The following is a 20,363-nucleotide window of genomic DNA, read 5'->3' as shown; positions in this document are numbered from 1 at the left end:
CTTGTGGGCAACATTTTACATTAAAAAATGTAACAAACCCTGTCATTGGTTTTAGGATCTTTCTAAAACCAGGGTGGTCTCATTTTGAAATCCTTAATTAATTCTGTCTGCGAAGATTCTCTTTGTAAATGAGGTCACTCCCACAAGTGTCTAAATGTAGACCTCTCATATCTCCGAGAAGTTACACTTCAACCCACCACAAGTGTCAAATGCAACCAGATTTCTTAGATACACACAAATGAGTTTCAGACAAAGCTGCATCCCAAAAAGGTGTCAGACAAACATTCATTACAGGAGGTACTTAAAAAATTATAATCGTGACAAAATAAATGTGGGCGAAACAGAGTTTGCAGGAAGATGGGAACATTTCTTTGCTCATGCCAGAGTTTCCCAAATTCATTTGTCATATTGTTTTATGTAAGAGTTTTTATTTGCCTTCTTGCTAGTGGTTTGGTTTGTTTTGGTATTGGGTTTTTTTTGGTTTTGGTTTTGGTTTTTGGGGGTGGGGTGTTTGTTCGGTTGGTTTGGTTTGGGTTAGGTTTTGGGTTTTTTTCCCCCCTTTTGGTCATGAAGAACAAATGCGCAGCTGGAGAACTGCTCTGGGAAGTATACTCACAGCTATGACAAGTTTAAAAACAAGCAACTTATCAGTGTGGATTGGTTTCTTTGGGTTTCTGGATTTTTTCATAATAATTGTTGGGAAGAAGAAGGAAGGCAGGTATTGAACATTAAGGGCCAGAGGGAACTTGACAACTAGACTCAGGAGAGGAAAGTATCTTTCCTGGGGGTGAGGGTGGGTGGGTAGACCCCTAGGGAGAGTGCAGAAATCAAGACCAACTGATGGCTCCCAAGAAATGTTTCTCAAAGAATTCTTTCCAGCTCAGACTCTGAAGAGCCAGCCCAAGCTGTGAGATGGCTTTTGGTTGATTGCTTAGATTTATTATTTATTGGAAGGTATTCTTTCCCTCCAGTCAAGGAAAAGCACATATAAGCAACATTGTGATTTATAATTGTTTTGTTTTGTATTTTCTCAAACATGGTGATTTCCTTGTAAAAGATGTGTTTCCCGTGGGTTTTATGAATCGAAGGAAGTGCTTCTATAATGGCCCTTCCATCATTCTAATTTCTCCCTGCCTTTGCTGCTAAAAGTAGCCATCTCTCTTCACTTAGTGTCTCTCTGGCCAAAATAAATATAAGAGAGCAATATCTTGATCAATTAGGATCATAATTCTTCATAGGATGTAAACGTATCTCCATGAGCTTTCCTCTGAGCCAACACAAACAAATCAGCCTGGGTTCTCTAGAGATCTGATAACGCATGACCCTGTGAGGCAAGAGTCAGACATGGTTCCAGAAATGGTGCCAGCCAGCCTGGTGTCCCCTGTGAGTCTTTTCTTGGTCCCTTTCATGCTTGCACCTGTATCTTGCAGCAGTTCTGCCTCCTGAGCCTGCAAGACAGAGCTCTCAGACTCTGGTATCATTTCTTCTTTGGTCTAATTCCATTTTCAGGGCACTGTGTCCTCTTTCTAGAAAGGAAAATGTGTGTTCTTCACTCTATCGTCAGAGACCTTCTTTCCTCTCAGTGGACCAGCCAACTGAGAAAGTAACTCATGGATAGATACACTAGAGACCCCTCATTGTTTTCTATCCAGCCCTGGATTTTAATCTGTGCTGGGCGTGGCTTCCCTTCAGCTACCATGACCTTATGATTGATATAAAAAGAATTCATATATGTCACAGAGAGAAGTTTAGAAGATAAAGTTTATTACTGCATGCTCATGGAGAAGAACAGACAACAGTCAATGTCTTAGTGCTCTATCCTGTGAAGAGACACCACAGCCACAGCAGCTCTTAGAAGAGCAAGCATTTCATTGTCTTCCTTACAGTTTCAGAGATGCAGTAGTCCATTTTCATCACAGTGAGAAGCATGATGGTGCACTGGCAAACACAGTGCTGGAGAAGTACTTGAGTGTTTTACATCTGGATCTGTAGGCAGCAGGAAGAGAGAATGAGAGAGAGAGACAGAAACAGAGACAGAGAGATTCTGATTTGGACTTTTGAAATTTCAGTGACACACTTTCTCTAACAAAGCTACATACACCACCCCCCAACAAGGCCACATTTACTAATCCTTTCAAATAGTGCCATTCCCTAAGCTTTCAAATATACTAACCTATGGAAGACATTCATTTTCAATCCACCACAAAGAGATAGCTGCCTTAATCTTTATTGTAAGTAGACTTTATACTATTTCTGAAGTCCGGAATAGGTAGAGTTTCCTGGACAACATTGTCTTATCCAGGTGATTGACAGACCTTTAAAGATTGACTCTTAAAAGAGGACAATAATATTCCCTTGTTTTTACCAGCCAGAAAGCTCTTTGCTGACAGTAATCTCATAAGATTTCAGCCTCATTTTTTCAGGTTTAGAAGGTTATCCACTAATAATCTCTCAGGGTCAGAAATATGCCTTGAGATCTTCTAACTAGTAATTAAAGCCCTGCTCTTCCAGATCCTAGCTTTATAGGCTGTTAACCATGAGGGATGGATTCCAGGCACAATATCCTACCAGTTGGTTAATATTTAACTGTCTACCTCAGACTACCAATCATTAAGGTCTGTACCAATGCATAATGCAAAGACTCTGACAGATTTCTCAGTGTGGAGGACCTATATATTTGGGGGAAGACACGATACTTTTTGATACAAGAATAAACAGGGGTTATTAGTATACTTGATCTAGGAAACACGAGTCCATTAATTCCTTGGAGTATGCTTAATTTATTTAGGTAAATTTAAAGTGTAATAAGAATCTGAATAGCAGCACAGGTGAGACATATCTCTGGAATATTTTGTCCAACTGTCCAGGAAGCAGAGTAGTATCACTCATGCTTCCATGGATTCTGAGATCAGGGGGGGCTGCCACAACTGTCACTGGGCAGGACTCCCTTCTCCAGGCTTGCCTTGACGAGTGGACTCCACTCTGAATTCGATCTGCCAGTGTAGGTGAAATACAAAGGTGGGGGGGTTCCCATCATAGACAAGTTCTTATTGAAAGAGGGCCAGCAGTTCTTTTCTATAAGAAAATATATAAATAAGCCAAATTCACCTCAAGCAGGAACCAGAGTTGAAAAATATCAAGCCTTAGGAGACAACAGGAGATTTCATTTCAGAAACTGTATCTTTAGAGAGCAACAATAATAACTCAATAATTCAAATTCACAGAGCATGCTTCTGAAGATGTTTGCGAATGGACACGTCTGACTGCTCCTGGGTAAAGTTCCCTTTTGCGCTTTCCTCTAGATCAACATTTTCCTCCACCACTCACTCCTGTGCCTTCGCTTGTGTACTGCCCATACCACTCAATCAAAGACTTTTGATGGATTTTTGCTTTGCATAGCACGAAATTAACTAATGAGTTAATTAATTTAATTTGGCATATTTTCAAGAGTAGACCACTTGACCAACACTGTTCACCAGCACCAATAATGCTGAAAAATACTTGATACCAGGTAGACAATAGTTCTAGAAAAAAAATGGTCTAAGAGAGTCTACTCAACACTTAAAAAAATTCTTGTTTTTACCTTCATACCAAATTCCTATGCAGTTTCTAAGGAATAATGTGTATGTGCTGTGGCATCTTTTTCAGCAAAAGACATATAAGTTTTGGCTATGAAACTCACTATTTTGTACAAATTAATATTCACCAATAAATAATCATTCTGGTTCCATTCGGTACCATAGTCCTGCTAAAATGGACTGTCTTAAAAGGAAATGACAATTCCGACTATGCTCATTTGCCCTCTGTCCCCTCATTCTGGAATTCCTCGAGCAAAAGCTGAAGTTTTCCTTTAGACAGCTTGCCAGCAAACTATAGAAATTTTGGTTCAAGAGCAAAGCAAAACAATTAGAAACTTTACCCAGCTATGCAGAACCTTGGGCTTTACTCGCGGATGAGGCCATCTGGTGGATTTACGGTACCTCATCAATCAACGGAGCTTCCATTAGGCTACAGAATCAAGATAGATCAAGTTCCCAGCTCTATGAGCAGACAATTGGAGTGCCGAGTGCCCCGGTGACATGGTTGATTTACAATCAGTGACTTGGGGACAAAAACACGGGCATTGATGCACAAGCCTTGGCTCAGCCTGTGCTCCACTCTTACTGTAAATACAAAGAAATGGCATTAAGAGAAGCCTCACTGCACCCTGTACTCGCTTCCAAGCAAGGCTTTGTACTCTGTGTAGAGAGAGAATTGGGACCTTGTTGTTCTTTCACCTTTCTGGACATTTTAGTGCAATAAGAATGGTTAAATAAAATACCATGAGAGTTTTTATAGCTCACTTCCACTGATCTTTTACAAGTTTCACCTGCTGACACCACATAGATGAAACTATAGAGAAAGCACCGCACTAATAATGTCTGCAGAATGTGGGGTAGTGAATGGTCATTGCTGGGCCTTTTTTACAAATAAGTTCAACACCCAGGCCAGGTATGATGGTGGACTTGGGAATTAGAAAGCCAGAAAACTGGATCTAAGAAATTCAGGTTCAAGCAAGGTAACCATGTGAAAATTAGCTGAACTCAAAATTTGAAGGCTTAAGCAAAAATGCCAAGTCTACAGACAGATAGCCTCAGAAACATAGGAACACGAAATCAGAGTTAAAGTATGAATCAAGACACTGCTGATTCATGATGAACTACGAACCACAGGAATTCTAGAGACCCAGAAGTTACAAGAGCAGACCCTACAGCCACCAACAAGGAACCTTAGAAAAGGCAGAGATGCCGGTACTTGAAGTTCAAGAATCGCAATCTCTTGGTGCATACACTTTGTGTTCTGGGATTTTTGTTTTGTTTAGTTTTTTATTTATTTATTGACAGCGTCACACAAATATATAATGCACTGTGGTTAGATTCCCCTCTATTACCCTCTCTTATTCCTTCCTTCTTCCTCTGAACCTTTTCTTTCTCCCAAGTAATACCCTTCTGCAGCGCTCGCTCTCTCTCTCTCTCTCTCTCTCTCTCTCTCTCTCTCTCTCTCTCTCTTTCTCTCTGGATCCACCGAGCTTAGAGTTGTTTGCAAAAACATGAATTTAAGGCTGTCTGCTGGAGAATGGCCAACTCAACAGTGCCTTACACCACTGAAGAAAATGTCCTCTCCTCTCTCCTGGCAACCACTAACTGACAATATAATTCCTCAAAAAGGGATGTGGTCATTAGTACCTCTCCCTTCCATGATAGAATACTGAAGGGCATACTCTTGTTCAGGTCTTGTGCAGGAATGCATATCTGCTGTGTGTTCATGACAGTATCTCAAGGACATTTCATCATCCTTCCCAATTTACTGCCACGCTTACATCTGTCTGTTCCCTCTTCTGTCTTGACTACTAGTATGTGGACCGGCATGTGATCCAGACAACCTGTTTAGAGCTGAGCTTTCAATGATGAATTATCCTTAGAACACTAGCCAAATGTAAACCTCTGTATTAACTTCCAGATGCTGGAGAAAGGAGTTTCCACGCCCAAAGTTGAAAGCAGCACTAATCTATAGGTACAAACAAGTATCTAGAAAGCAATTTGACAATTTGTCTATTTAGCAAGATGGCATCACTATGTTCCCTTCTAGAGCCTAAACTTAACATCTCGTAGGATTTGCATTTAGTTCACAATACTACATGTATATTTACACCTTTAGAGCAGGTCTCACACCCAATAGGAAAACATACTATGTTGTAAAATAACAGCTTGAGAATTTTTTTCTGAAAGGAGACAAAATAAATGCTTACTTGGGTCCTCTCCCAGAAACTCACTGACATACATAAGAAAAACCAAACGGATAATCGGAAAGCAGTCATCTGTGGTAAAACCAGAGATGGTGATAACAGCACACCAAGGGCCACAGTGACCATCTTCAAGGAAAATCACACCACATTAAGTTGTCAAACCTGCCACCCCACTCTTCCAAAGAATATGAGTTTAAAAGTTCTAAAATATGCCATGCAACTTCCTACAGGGCAAGTGCAAATAATGTCTGCACATTGAGGGGGGGTTATTATACAATTTGCACATATCATGATGCTCTTATGGTCATGGTCAGTCCATAAAAGGAGATGTAAATGTCAATTCAAAAAGCATTGATATATGCTAGGAAGGAATATCTGGAGATGTGTTATTTTATACTGTTCAATTATCCACTGATTGAAAAAAAAACTATGGAGATAATGTGAGAAAGTAAATAGAAAGTGAAAATCTACTTAGATAGATGGAGTGCACTTTAAGTCAAGTAAAGACCTTATGAGTGATAACAGACCTGTGTACTCAGCTAACTCTTGCAAGAAGGTATAACATAAAATTGTAAATAAACAGAGACTAAATAGATGAATTCAGGACAGAAACACGCATCATATGAAATGACAAATGATGTGAATACTTCCAACTCAGATGGACTAAATGGGTGGGGTCCTACCTCAGAGTAGAGTGGTAGAAAGTTCCAAACACATTGAAAGAAGAACAAATTAGAAGTTAAGGACGATCCTACTACCTGCCCCCTAGTAAAACTCAGATCATAAAGGTCTGCTTTTATTCATATAAAGTAGAAGTTCAAACATGGCCCCTATGCAGCGTTTATACTAAATCAAAACAAAAATAAATAAATAAAAATTAAAAAGTAAATAAAGAGGGGTCTATGGGTGTGGTTCAAGGGTTAAGAGCATTTGGTTTTACAGAATGCCTAGGTTCAGTCCCAGCACCCTCACAGAGGCTGGCAGCAGTTTATCACTCCAGTTTCAAGCATCAGATACTCCCTTCTGACCTCTGTGAGCATTGAGCATGCATGAGCACATGCTTATAGAGACAAGAATATGTTTTATATTTCAGAGTGTCACTGTGGAGAGCTGATGCCTGAGTTCATAGGTATGTTTGTACTGGTTTGAACATGATACAGTGTATGTAGAAAAACACCAGAATGTCCCAAAAACATGTACAATTCTGTGTCAATTCAAAATAAATTTACATGTTTAAAGCTCCTCTACCAAAAAAAAAATAGAAATATGAAGGCTGTATATAGAAAAGTGCTTCCTTTATTTAACATTTTTTATACAGAAAACATTTCACAAGCATTTTATTCAAAGTGTTGAAGTCTCAAAGAGATAATGGATTTTATGAAAACAGACATAGGTAAAGAGACTCATAAGAGCAACTAAAAGATACAACGATTGTACTAAGTGGCAAGGAAAAATAAGGTCAGTGAAACGTTACATAGTGAAAGCCACAGGGAGCAGTAAGAAGCCATATTTAAAAAGGGAGAGATGTGGAGGAGCATACACTGCAACAGAAAACATGTATAAAAATGATTGGACATCGGAGTGATGTGTCTGAAATAAAGATCATGGACCCCCAACATGTGAAGTATAGTCCTAAAGAGAAGTGGTTCGAGTGAAATAGAAAAATATGTAGTGATAGTTGAATTACAAAAAAAAAAAGATAGGAATGTCAAAAGTAAAAATAGTTCATAGTTCATACAAGTGAAGACTTGACACTAAACTGTTGAAACAGAAACAAAACAACTTTAATATCAAAGAAAAAAAGGTTTGTACATTATCAGAGAGAAGAATCTACTGGCTAAACTTACATGCTATTCAGTAATATTAGATACCAAGAGGACAGTGCAAATGATGTCTGCACATTGAAGGGGATGGTTATAATACGCTTTGTATGTATCACGGTTCTCTGATGTATTTTTTTCTGCCAGCATAATTTGTAAAAGTTCCATAAGTTCTAAATAAAAGACGGGTCTCTCTAAATGCACAGAGCACATTTTAATTCGTTTCTTGGAAAGAAAATTCACAGTTCTTCTAATCCCAATGTTATAAAATTTAAAATCTCAAGTAGAGGTAGAAATTAAACATGCAAACAAAATAATTTGAGAAAGATGTTTTTTCACAACACCTGAGTCCAAAAGTACCCAGGTCAAGGGCAGAGGAACAAGAGGTAACAGCATGGACGCTCACTAAGCCTGCTGGGAAAACACCAGCTCCCACGTGAAAAGCCAGGGCCTGAAACATCCTCATTACAAACAAAAGGTAACAAGCCAAGATTGCATTTGGATTGAGAACATACATACATACATACACACATACATATATGAGTTGCTTAAAATAAATTAAGCATAAATAGATGCACTTGAGAGCATGGGATTCATTGAATAGTCTGGCTAGCCATAAGTTATAAATTTGAGGGGGAAAAAACATAGTAATTGAATAGTAGAAATCAGTACAGTGACTCATAACTTCTTGAGGTTTGGTAGCATATTATACCACAAAAGGGACACCAGAGAACCTTCTAGAAATGATTTATAAAAGGTCCAGAACTTGGTCTGGGTTGTGTTACATCAGTTTAGAACAGTAAGAATCAATCTGTCTCTCCATTTAAGAAGTGTATGCTACATCAATTAATAGCATTGCAGCTTAAGAAACAAAAGTTTAATTATAATAGTAATTTGTGAAAGAAAACCAAAAAAGATGGACTTTATGGATAAATTTGGTTCTGCAGGGAGAGTGCAAAAAGGTAAATTGGATAATCCATGAGATTTCCAAGAATTTGTGGAAAGAGAAAAGACACACACACACACACACACACACACACACACACACCTAAGAATAAGAAAGGAAACCATTAAACAGCCTCCCTGATACCCAAATGTTTGAGAGATAGAGGTGGGAGAATCAGGAGTTAAGAGTCTCTCTTTCTTTATGTATTGAGTTCAAAGTCAGCATGGAATATATGAGATCCTATCTAAAAGAGAGGCAGGGTGGAGCATATAGCCAATATTTTTTAAATCCCAGAACAATGTTAAAAATAGCACACAAACTTCGAGTTTATTACATTAAACCCCCTCACTGGATAGAAAACACAAGGAGAACAGAAGAGCAGAACAAATCTCAAAATTTTCAAGGTTACTTTTCCCAAAAATCATTGATTATGATGAAATCCACAATGCAATATTCAAAATGTGAATAATACGTAAAACTTCCAGATTCAGTAGGTTAAATTCCAGGATTCCCAATTGTATTTGGTAACACTTGCACTAAAAAAGACCTTGTTTATCTGAAATTCATATTAACTTGGCTCCGTGTATTTCATGTCTACCCTGACAAGACCAAGTTCAGGAGATGATCTTGTCGTTTTCTTTTTGTGATTAGTTAGCATGACAGACACTTTGGGAAAAGAAGACAAAGAAAAGACAGGGACTAAAGGACTCTTCCTCTCTCTCGGAAAATACACAGTGTAAAAAAAAAAAGTAGTAAAGAAACAAAATAAAAAATTTAAAACTCACCAGCCTTTAACTTGTCCACCTAACCGAGATGGTATTAAGAATGTATGCAAAGCTCTGAAGGGATGGGCAAAAACAAAACCCATCCAGGAAGAACTGGTTAATTAGAATTTTTCAACATGAAACAACCACAGACTTTGCTTAAATTCTATTAAACAGTGAGGCCAAAGCAACTGAGAGGAATCTGGAAGGCCCACTGTTAAGAGGAGCTGGGTGAGTGTTGAAATAGTAAATCAAGACAGCATAGGAAAAGAAATTGAAATTTTCAGCAACAAAATGTAAAGTAAGCAGAATAAATGACATCCAAAAAGCATAAGGCTAATATAATAATATAATTAAGCTAACATACTAGCATAAAGCTTTTCATCTGTGATGAAAAGAAACATTATTCTGGGCCTAAAGAGATGGCTCTTTAAGCATATGTACTACTCATGCAAAAGTTCAGTTCCCAGTACACAGATTGGGTAACACCCAAACACCTGTAACTCCATCTCCAGAGATCCAGTAATTCCTGGCCTCTACGGGCTCTGCACTCAGATGCTCAAATACACAGACGCACAGAGACACAGACAGACAGACAGACAGACAGACATGCACTTAAAACACTAATTTTAAAATGAGAAACAGTTCAAATGCTTTCATACTGAAATTTCTAATGTTAGCCCTCGGTTCTATATTGAAGTCAAATAAGAGTAAAACTAAACGTAATTTTAAAAACAGACTTTAAATCTTTGACCCAAAATATGTTCCCAACTCCAAGATAGAGCAGAGATGGAAGGAATGGCCAAGCAATGATTGGCTCAAATTGAGGCCCATCTCATGTGCAAGAACGAATCCCAGACACTATTATTGATACTCTGCTATGCCTGCAGTCAGAAGCCTAGCATAACCGTCCTCTGAAAGGCTCCACTCAACAGTGACTGAAACAGATGCAGAGACCCACATCCAAACATTAGATGGAGCTCAGGGAGTTTTGTGGAAGAGTTGGGGGAAGGATTGAGGGACCCAAAGAGAATAGGGACTCCTTAAGAAGACCAACAGAGTCAACTAACCTGGACCCTTAGGAACTTCCAGAGATTGCACATGGGCTGGACCTAGGCCCCCTGCACATACGTAGCAGATGTGCAGGTTAGTCTTCATTCCAGCCCCTAACATCTGGAGCAGGTGCTATCCCTGAGCCTAATGCCTGTGTGTGAATCCCATTCCCCTAGCTTGGCCTCCTTGTCCAGCTTCAGTGAAAGAGGGTGTGTCTAGACCTGCAGTGACTTAATGTGCTAGGGAGTAAGTGATACCCAGAGGGAGGAGGAATGAGGAGAGGAAGTGGGAGGGGACTAGGGGAGAGAGGGTTGATATTGGGATGTAAAGACAATAAATGCATAAATGAAAAAAACATAACATAAAAAGACGTTATTCATAACATTGTTTTTTTAAATATAAAAACATCTTTTAGAAATTAGTTTGTAGCTGGGCAGTGGTAGCTCATGCCTTTAATTCCAGCACTTGGGAGGCAGAGGCAGGAGGATTTCTGAGTTTAAGGCCAGCCTGGTCTACAGAGTGAGCTCCAGGACAGCCAGGGCTACACAGAGAAACCCCATCTCGAAAAACCCAAAACAGAAAAAAGAAAAAGAAAAGAAAAGAAATTAGTATGTGTGTGAATTTTTATTCCAGTTTCTGAATTGTCTCTAGTTATAGTTACTATAATCAATTATTTCTGCTCTTATAAAAATCTATTTTTATTATTTGATACAAATGTCAATCGATAAGGTTACCTCTGTAGATCAAAATCAAGTTTCTCCAGGTTGTAAAAAAAAAGATCTGGCTTCTGATAGGAATTCCCCCAGAGACACTGTTCTTGAACCTTCCAGCTATTACCCTGCAGGATCTTTGTGAAACCCAGCAAAACCAAGCACATGCATGAAGCTTAGAGCTCGAACCACACAAAATCATAAGCTGTTTCTCGTTCCCAGTTGGGGGCAAAATACAGTCAGTTACCCTGATCACTAGATCTGGGAGAAAAAAAGGGAAAGCTCCCCTACCTGTTTTCAATTGTCTGCATCTTTCTTATTGTTGCAGCTTTGAGTACTAAGCAAGTTTGGATAATATCATCAATAAAAGTACATTTAGCCCAGGAGAGCACTAATAATATATGTATTTTAAAAGAGCTACATTTCATCAGAAGTATGCAGTCCATTACACGAAGCACATTGCTTGACTCCTCTGTGCTTTCCTGCAGGATTCTGAAGTGCCTTTCTGATTGGGGAGGGGAGTCATGATTGCTTGCAGTTTTACCAAATAAGGCTTCGGGGTCTCATAATTATTACTCAGAGATTTGATGGACCCACATGGAGGTTGTTCTACTCCAACACACACGCAGGAATTCCACTTTAAATCATCCATAAACATAAATACAAAATTTTGTATTGTACAATACAAAAATACCTTCTGACAAAAGAATACAAAAGAGACAAGGGTTGCTAGGCAACCGCCTGGCACAGGACTTAGCAGCCCAGGTAATAAAGAGTTGTGGTGCTGCCATCACCTGAAGGGTGTTGCTTAAAGCAACAAAGGAGTACAAAGAGGGAAGTGGAAATCCAGCGAAGAATCATGGCCATTCTCCCCAAATTGCACTGCAGAATATTCTATTAATTTTAACATGTTGAGTTACAAAATAAGCAAAACAAACCTTTATTTAGAATTTTCTGAAAGTCCAAACTACACCTGGAATTTGCTATGCCACCCTGAACAGTCTTCTTTGTGGTCTATGAAAAAAGCACACACAAGCTTTGTTCAGATAGGGTCGTTGTTAGGGGAAACCATCACCAAAATGAGCCTGCCTCTGGTAGCCTTCATTTTTGTCTCTTTGGTGTGTACCAGATTCCACCATATGTGATATTTGAAGTCAGTTTTGCAAGTAAACTGCTACAGCTGACCTATCTTGGTGAGAAATAGTTCAAGTGTCTGGTGTCCTGTGTTTCTGTCCCTTGAAGAAAGATCACCTAGAGAGAGGAGCCCAAAGAGAGACTTCCAGTGTGTTGAACTTTAGAACTAGTCTTTGGTAAGGGGACTAGCTAGCCTAAACATCTTTCGTGGCTCCTTCCAAGCCATAGCACTGTGGATGTAAGAATTATGCAGCACTTGATTAAACAGAGTATACCTCATGTGAAGTCTAGACTCCAGCTTCCTGATGCAAGCATTGGTTCTACCACCTACCACCTCTAACAAGGCACTTCAATGTCCTAAATGATAGCTTCCTATCTACGCAAGCGGGGATTTGCAAAACAGCTAGTCATATGGTTTTCATGAATAAAAGAAATAGCATATGTCTTAGTTGAGATTTCTATTGCTGTAATCAAACACTGTGACCAAAGCAAAATGGGAGGAAAGAGTTTATTTCAGCTTACACTTCAACATCACAGCTCATCATCAAAGGAAGTCATGACAGGAACTTAAGCAAGGCAGAAACCTGGAGGTAGGAGCTGATGCAAGAGCCATGGAGGAGTGCTGCTTACTGGCTCACCCTGCTTTCTTATAGAAACCAGGACTACCAGCCCAGCAATGCCACCACCCACAATGGTTTGCCTCCACCACCAATCAGTAATTACACAAATGTTCTACATGCTTGCCTACAGACTAATCTTACAGAAGCACTTTCTTAATTAATGTTCCTTCCTTTCACATGAACTTAGTTGACACAAAACTATCCTGCACAACATGTAAAACACTTTCCTTAATGTCTGACATACAACAGAAAGACAATAACATATGAGTATTATAAAGGCCAATGATAAATAGTGTTCTCATTTATTTAACTAAATACTCTCAGCTTACTTATTAACTAACTATCCATTGTGGAAGTATTTTGTATGTACAATAAAGATACAGTAAAAATGTGTGCACTATTTTAGGGTGAACACTATGAAAGAGAACATACAAGTGAAGTTGTATTTATGTAACAATAAGACCTGATGTCTTGTGTCACCAAGGGCCATGCCTCTGTGATTTTGACCTCCAAACCGTGATACTCTGGATGCCTTGATTCTATGTGAGTTCATTTCATTCCCACAGACGGGACAGCACAGGACCCTAAACATGTAGATCACCAGTGAATTTTAGATCTCTGGACCATTCCCTAGAGGAGGAATACATGTGAACCTTAATGAAAGTTTTAGGAGTAGAAAACCAGGAACTACATAGCACCTTGAGTTATCTCCATTGGCTTAACCATAGGTCTCATACAACTTCACTTTACATGGAGACTTTAGGATGCCTGGTGACACTTGGTGCCCTCTGGTAGACTTCCAGTTGCTCTAAGTACAACTTATGTTTCTTAATAACGTCCATGATCCTCTTGTTTTCCCACATGGCTCTTCATCCACGTGGCATTCACTTTCTTCCATGAACAATGATAATTCATCCTTTACTGCAGAGGCTTGGGATATAGCAAAGAAGCAGGTCATATAATAGGCTAAAGGCCATTGTCTAAGCACTGAGAGCTCATTAACCAACAGCCCTCACATGTCAGATCTTTAAATGGCTGAAGAAAATCCCTGCCTCAACCTTGTGTCTCCTAGAATGTTAACAGAAAGGATACATGCCATGTGTTCTTGTTCTAACTTCACATAGTTCTAAGGTATCATCCTGTCCCAAATCCACAAGTCTCCAAGGCAACCGTATCAAGGCCTCATTACATTGACTCTCAGTCTAGGTGCTATGCCTCCATACCCTACTCTCCCTCCAGAGAACTTGCTCTCAACATCACCCCAAATAAACTTCCCACAAGTTGGCTTCTCCTTCAGAGTCTGTTGCCTGGGAAGCAAATGCATGAGTAACAAAGCCAAAGGTGTCACACAGATTGTTCCACCAAAGGAATATGGGTTAGCATCAAGCAGCTGAAATACTGATGAGCCTCAATTAAGTGCCCCCTCCTATGTCACTTAGCTATGTTCCCAAATATAAGTATTGTGAGCAACACCATTCTCTGGGCAATGGACATTTTGGGGAAAGTATTAGCTTTAAAAGATAGCATCAGCCCCAGATAAGATACATGAACTAATCTATTTTCATAGTCTGTGGTATTTTGTTTTCATCCCTTCTTTCTGTGTAGCTACACACACACACACATACACACACACACACACACACACACACACACACACACACACGAGAAACATCTCCTCCATTTGACAGCTATCTAAAAATATTCACATCTGAGTTTGAGAATCATACCACTAATTGTGACAGGAAAACAGAAAGCAGATATGTAAAACAGCAAATTTAATTAATACATTAAGAAAAGTTGTTAAAGAGGTTTTGAGAAACAAGCTTCTGTTACAAAATTAATTAATGACACTCACTTCATAATTCTTTTAGTAAAAAATGTTTGGAAAAATCCCGTCCTCCTCTCAGCAACAAGACTTCAGCCAAGCCCAGTAGCATAGGTTTATGATCTCAGCTCTTTGAGATATTGATGCAAGAGGATCAGAAGTTTAGGGCTAGCCTGATCTACAGAGTCAATTCAAAGCCATCCTTGTCAACTTAGTGAGGCTATTTAGCAAGTAAAATGTAAAAGTGGGGAGAGTCTGCAAACATGCTGTTTAGCAGAGGGATGCTTGCCTTGCACAGTAAGGTCCTAGGTTCAGTTATCAGTACAAGACCAAAAACAAAGAAAAACTATAAAAGTGATGCATACTCCTTATAAAACTCTCCATGATGTAGAAAAGTCTAAGGAAGAAAATCACCTTAAAGGTGCCGCCAACACCAGCCAGACAGCATCCTGTACCTCTAACTGCTCGGCTCCCCTGGTCTATGCTTCTATGCTTTTCACTTATGATGTGAGCACAGAAGCACGGTCCCTGATGAAACCTGAATTTCCTGCTCACTCTGGAGGTAGATGTAGTTTGACCATGAAACGTCCCCAAAAGACTCATGAGCTGAAGATGTGGCCCTCACTCTTAAGAGGTGGTGTGTTGAGAAGGGTATTTCATCATAAGATCTCTAACAATGTTGATGAATTAATCCAGTTATATTGCTAATTTGTTGGGACATTGGAAAGTGGTAGAAACATAAGAAACGGGCCTAGCTGAAACAAACAGTCTCTCTATGTGTCTCTCTGTCTCTGCCTGTCTCTCTCTATTTTCCACTCCCTCTCTCCTCTATCTCCTCTCTTTCTCTGTCTCTCCTCTTTTCCATCCTCTCTCTCCTTCCCCCCTTCTCTACCTGTCTGTCTCTCCCTCTTTCTCTTTCCTTCCCTCTCCTCCCCTCTTCCTCTTACCTTCAAAGAGACCGTTTTGACCTGCCACGGATGGAAGTGGAGATGACTATATTAATTGAAAAAGCCAGTTCCAGAAAGGCAAGTACACATAACCTCACCAACATGTCGAATGAAAATGAACTTATCCCACAGCATCTGAGAGGAAAATTGGTCTACCAGAGTCTGCAGAAAGTAGTAGGCAGGAGAAAAGGTTAGGAAAAAGAAGTCCTGGGTTCTTATTACAGGGAGATGACACAGACAACAGCAATGTGCTGTTCAGTTTCTAAAGCCAGGAGGAAGAATTTCAGATGTGGTTAGTGTTATGGTAACTTTAACATAGTACAACATGCATACAGTAAGACACGACATGATGATGATGTTATGTATGGATGTTAAAGATGAAAATATTTTAAATAAATAAGCACCAACACAAAGATGACAAGAACTATTAAAATTACCTATGAGGATTTCAAGCAGCCACTTCACATGCTTAGGTTGTAATTATAAATATACCTGAAATAAATTAGATGGAAAACAGCAGAAAGTTTTTGCAAAAGAAGTAAAAATAAAGGTATTGGCACAGGAATATATTTTTTAAAGAAACATTTAAACAAGAAAATATTACTAACAAAAGTCAGTTTCTTTAAGAGCAGAATCAAGAAGACAGACATCAAGATGAGTGGATGTTACCTGAAACAGTGGAAACTTTCTAACCTGGCCAAAGAAAACAGAGACGTGAAACAAAATTTAAAAATAGAAATTTGGAAACTGTGACATATATATATATATATATATATATATATATATATATATATATATATATATATATATATACATATATATATATATATGTGTATATATATATATATATATGTATATATATATATATATATATCTTGAGATATGGGAGACTGAACTCAGGGCACACACATGCTAGGACAATGCCCTATTATTGAGATGGACTCCCAGTCTATCTTTATTTTTGTCTTGAGGCAGGATATCACTAAGTAGTCCACACTGGACTTGAACTTATATCCTTCTGCCTCAGACTCCAGAGAATCTGGGATTAAGAGTGACTAGAATGGTTTGTTTGTATACATCCATACATATAACTTATATCAGAGGAAAAAAGAATATGGTGCTGAAAAGTAACCACAGCAATAATAGACTCCATTTCCACAGAGAAAGGCAATTCAAAAGACAGCAGATAGCTCATCAGGTGCACTAAAGGTCATGGACAAAATTTTCCAAGAGCTGAGAAAAGTTTTTCAACATTGAGTTTCATAAGTGGCAAAAAACAACATTCAAGAATGAAAGGGAATTCAAGCCATTCTCAGATTTAAAATAAAAGCTAAGAAAATGTGTTTAAAAGTTCATAGAAGAATTTAAAAGTACCCTAAATAGATGGCATTGAGAAGTTGGAAGAGGAGGAGGAGGAGGAGGAGGAGGAGGAGGAGGAGGAGGAGGAGGAGGAGAAGAAAGAACAGCCATAGTGGCAGCACCTTGTTATGAGGGGTGGCTTGCAATCCCAGCACTCAGGAGATTGGGGTAAGAAGACAGTGAGCTTAAGACCAGCATGGGTCTTATGGAAGCTTCCAGCCCAAACTGTGCTAAGTGCAAAACCCTATCTCAAAGGAGAATGATGAAATTTAAAACATCAGGAAAGAGGGAGAAACATGAAATGTACAAAAACAAATTATAGCAACTGACTTTCCTTGTTGAGCCTTCCATGAGCTTATAAGTGTGACAACACTATTAAGCCTGATTCTCGGTGTGTAGAGGGAATCAACTGTACTATAAATGACAGTGTAATATAACATAAAAGGAGCTGAATATTTTATTCATTGAAATACTAATACTGATTTGTTTGAGTTAATTTTATGTCAGCCACTTTGCTGAAGTTGTTTATCAGGTTTAGGAGTTCTCTGGTGGAATTTTTGGGGTCACTTAAGTGTACTATCATACAATCTGCAAATAGTGATATTTTTACTTCTTCCTTTCCAATCTGTAGCCCTTTGACCTCATTTTGCTGTTGAATTGCTCTGGCTAGTACTTTTAGTACTATATTGAGTAGGTAGGGAGAGAGAGGGCAGCCTTGTTTAGTCCCTGGTTTTAGTGAGACTGCTTCAAGTTTCTCTCCATTTACTTTGATGTTGGCTACTGGTTTGCTGTATATTGCTTTTACTGTGTTTAGGTATGGGCCTTGAATTCCTGATTTTTTCCCAAGATTTTTATCATAAGGGTGTTGAATTTTGTCAAATGCTTTCTCAGCATCTAATGAGATGATCATGTGGTTTTTTTTCTTTGAGTTTATTTATATAGTGAATTACATTGATCAATGTCCGTACATTGAACCATCCCTGCATTCCTGGAATAAAGCCTATTTGATCATGATGGTTTTGATGTGTTCTTGGTTTCAGCTTGTGAGAATTTTATTGAGTATTTTTGCATCAATATTCATAAGGGAAATTGGTCTGAAGTTCTCTTTCTTCCTTAGGTGTTTGTGTGGTTTAGGTATAAGTGTAATCGTGGCTTCATAGAACAAATTGGGCAGTGTTCCTTCTGTTTCTATTTGTGAAATAGTTTGAAGAGAATTGGTATTAGGCCTTCTTTCTTCAAAGAAGAAAGTCTGATAGTATTCTGCACTGAAGAAAGAACAAAATGTGCATGCTTTGGTCCTTCTTCATAGGGGTAAAAAAATACTCATGGGAGCAAATACAGAAACAAAGTGTGGAGCAGAGACTGAAGAAAAAGGCCATCCAGAGACTGCCCCATCTGGGGATCCATCCTATTGGTCACCAAATGCAGACACTATTGTGGATGCCAAGAACTGCATGCTGACAAAAGCCTGACATAGCTCTCTGCTAAAAGGCTCTGTCAGAGCCTGACATATACAGAGGAGGATGCTTGAAACCAACCATTGATCTGATCACAGGGTTCCCCAGTGGAGGAGTTAGAGAAAGGACTGAAGGAGCTGAAGGGGTTTGCAACCTCATAGGAAGAACAACAATATCAACAAACCAGAGTTCCCAGGGTCTAAACCACCAACCAAGGAGTACACATGGAGGGACTCATGGCTCCAGCCATATATGTAGCAGAGGATGACCTTGTTGGGCATCAATGGGAGAAAAGGCCATTTGGTCCTGTGAAAGCTCAATGCCTCAGGGTAGGGGAATGTGAGGGTGGGGAGGCAGGAGTGGGTGGGTAGGTGGAGGCACACCCTCATAGAAGCAGGAGAAGGGGGCATGGGATGAGGGTTTCTGAGGGGAAAAGGGAAATGGGATAACATTTGAAATGTAAATAAATAAAATGGCGAATTAAAAAAAAGGAAATACTAATACTGGTAACCCAGACAAAATCATAACTAATTACAATAACAAAACCACTGTGTACAGAGCTATACAAAGACATTTAAAATTCAAAAACAAAAATAAAATCTATTGAAAAATCAAAATATAACTCTGAAAGTATCCAAATAATTCATTAAAATGCAGAGTAAAAAAAGAAACTAGAGAAAACAAAATAGGAGACCTAAATAATAGCATATTAATAATTATATTTAATATACATTAAATGTACCAAATAAAAGATTCAAATTGGCACAATATATTAAAAATATGATTGTTTGCAAAACACTTGCACTAAGTACAGATCTAGGCAAGTTTAAAATACAAGTATGGAAGAGCATATACTATATAAGTATTGATAACATTGATAAAAGAGAACAGAAATGCTATATTAGTATCTTATAATATTGTCTTTGAGCAAATAAAATAAATAAAGGCAGAGGAATGTTATTATGTCACAGTAAATGGATCCATATTCCAAACAGATACAGGAATCCTAAATGCCTATTCATCAAACCACTGAGCTGTAAAACATTTGAAATGAAACTGACAAAAGTTGAAAGAGAAATCTACATTTATGGTTGAAGGGTTCAACAGCCATCTGTCAAAAACTGGATTAAAAAATTATCCAGAAACTCAGAAAAGAATGAGAAAAATTGAACCAGGCCATTAGCCAATGGAATATAAATATCACTGACAGGTCATCTGCCAAACGTAAAAACACTCTTGGTTTTCAAAGACCCAGCTGAGCACACCCTTACACAGCCCTTAGTCTGCAACAGAAGCCTGTATCCTTGCGTGTCAGTGTCTTCTGCTGGCCTTAAAAAAATGCACTGAGGGATGCTCTCTAAATTAAGAAACCTTTTCTCCTGCAGACCCAACCAAGGATGTGCTGTATACTGAGACTCTAGGACATTCTAGTCACTAGACCCCCAGGGTTGAAGAGAACAAAACAAAAAATAACCAAAAAAATTCCAGTGATTCTGTTTACTCAAAGATCCAGACTGTTTCAGGGTAGAGCAAAGTAGGTTTAAACAGAATCTTGGATCTAATCCTTGTAAGTGGCATTAGAGCCAGCAGGACCTTGTTACCCCTGCATGGGAGGGCTCATTCTCTGCATCTAGGATCAGGATAAATCCTTGCCCCTAAAATAAGATCCTAATTAGACTCCACTGAATTCCAGCATTAATATTAAGTCTAGAGTTGCCACTAAGAAGAGGGTAAAGCCCCTCCTCCTTTCCAATCATGAATTGGTTCTAGAATAACAATTAGAAAAATCACTTTATCCAAAGTACTAGCAAGCCCCCAAATTGACCAGAAGAAATTTTTTCCCTATGTGAACAACTTATTCTCTTTCTCTCTTTTTAAATTACTTGTTTATGAGTGTTTTGCCTGCGTGTGTATTTGTGTACCACTTGCATGTGTGATGCCCA

At 38.8% G+C, this 20,363-nt stretch overlaps 1 long non-coding RNA gene across 1 annotated transcript; it reads right to left on the bottom strand.

Annotated features, from left to right (window-relative positions):
• Positions 1-1,743: 1,743 nt before the first annotated feature.
• Positions 1,744-11,544, bottom strand: Gm46584. The gene is made up of 2 exons (XR_001782161.1): positions 11,370-11,544; positions 1,744-1,986 (listed from the first exon to the last, which is right to left on the bottom strand). It is a non-coding gene; the product is annotated as a predicted gene, 46584 (long non-coding RNA).
• Between the last annotated feature and the right edge of the window lie 8,819 nt (positions 11,545-20,363).

The sequence above is a fragment of the Mus musculus genome, chromosome 17 (genome assembly GCF_000001635.26).
Source record: "Mus musculus strain C57BL/6J chromosome 17, GRCm38.p6 C57BL/6J".
Lineage (NCBI taxonomy): Eukaryota > Metazoa > Chordata > Mammalia > Rodentia > Muridae > Mus > Mus musculus.
Note: the sequence above shows the minus strand (reverse complement) of the source record. Positions and strands in the feature narration are given on the sequence as shown.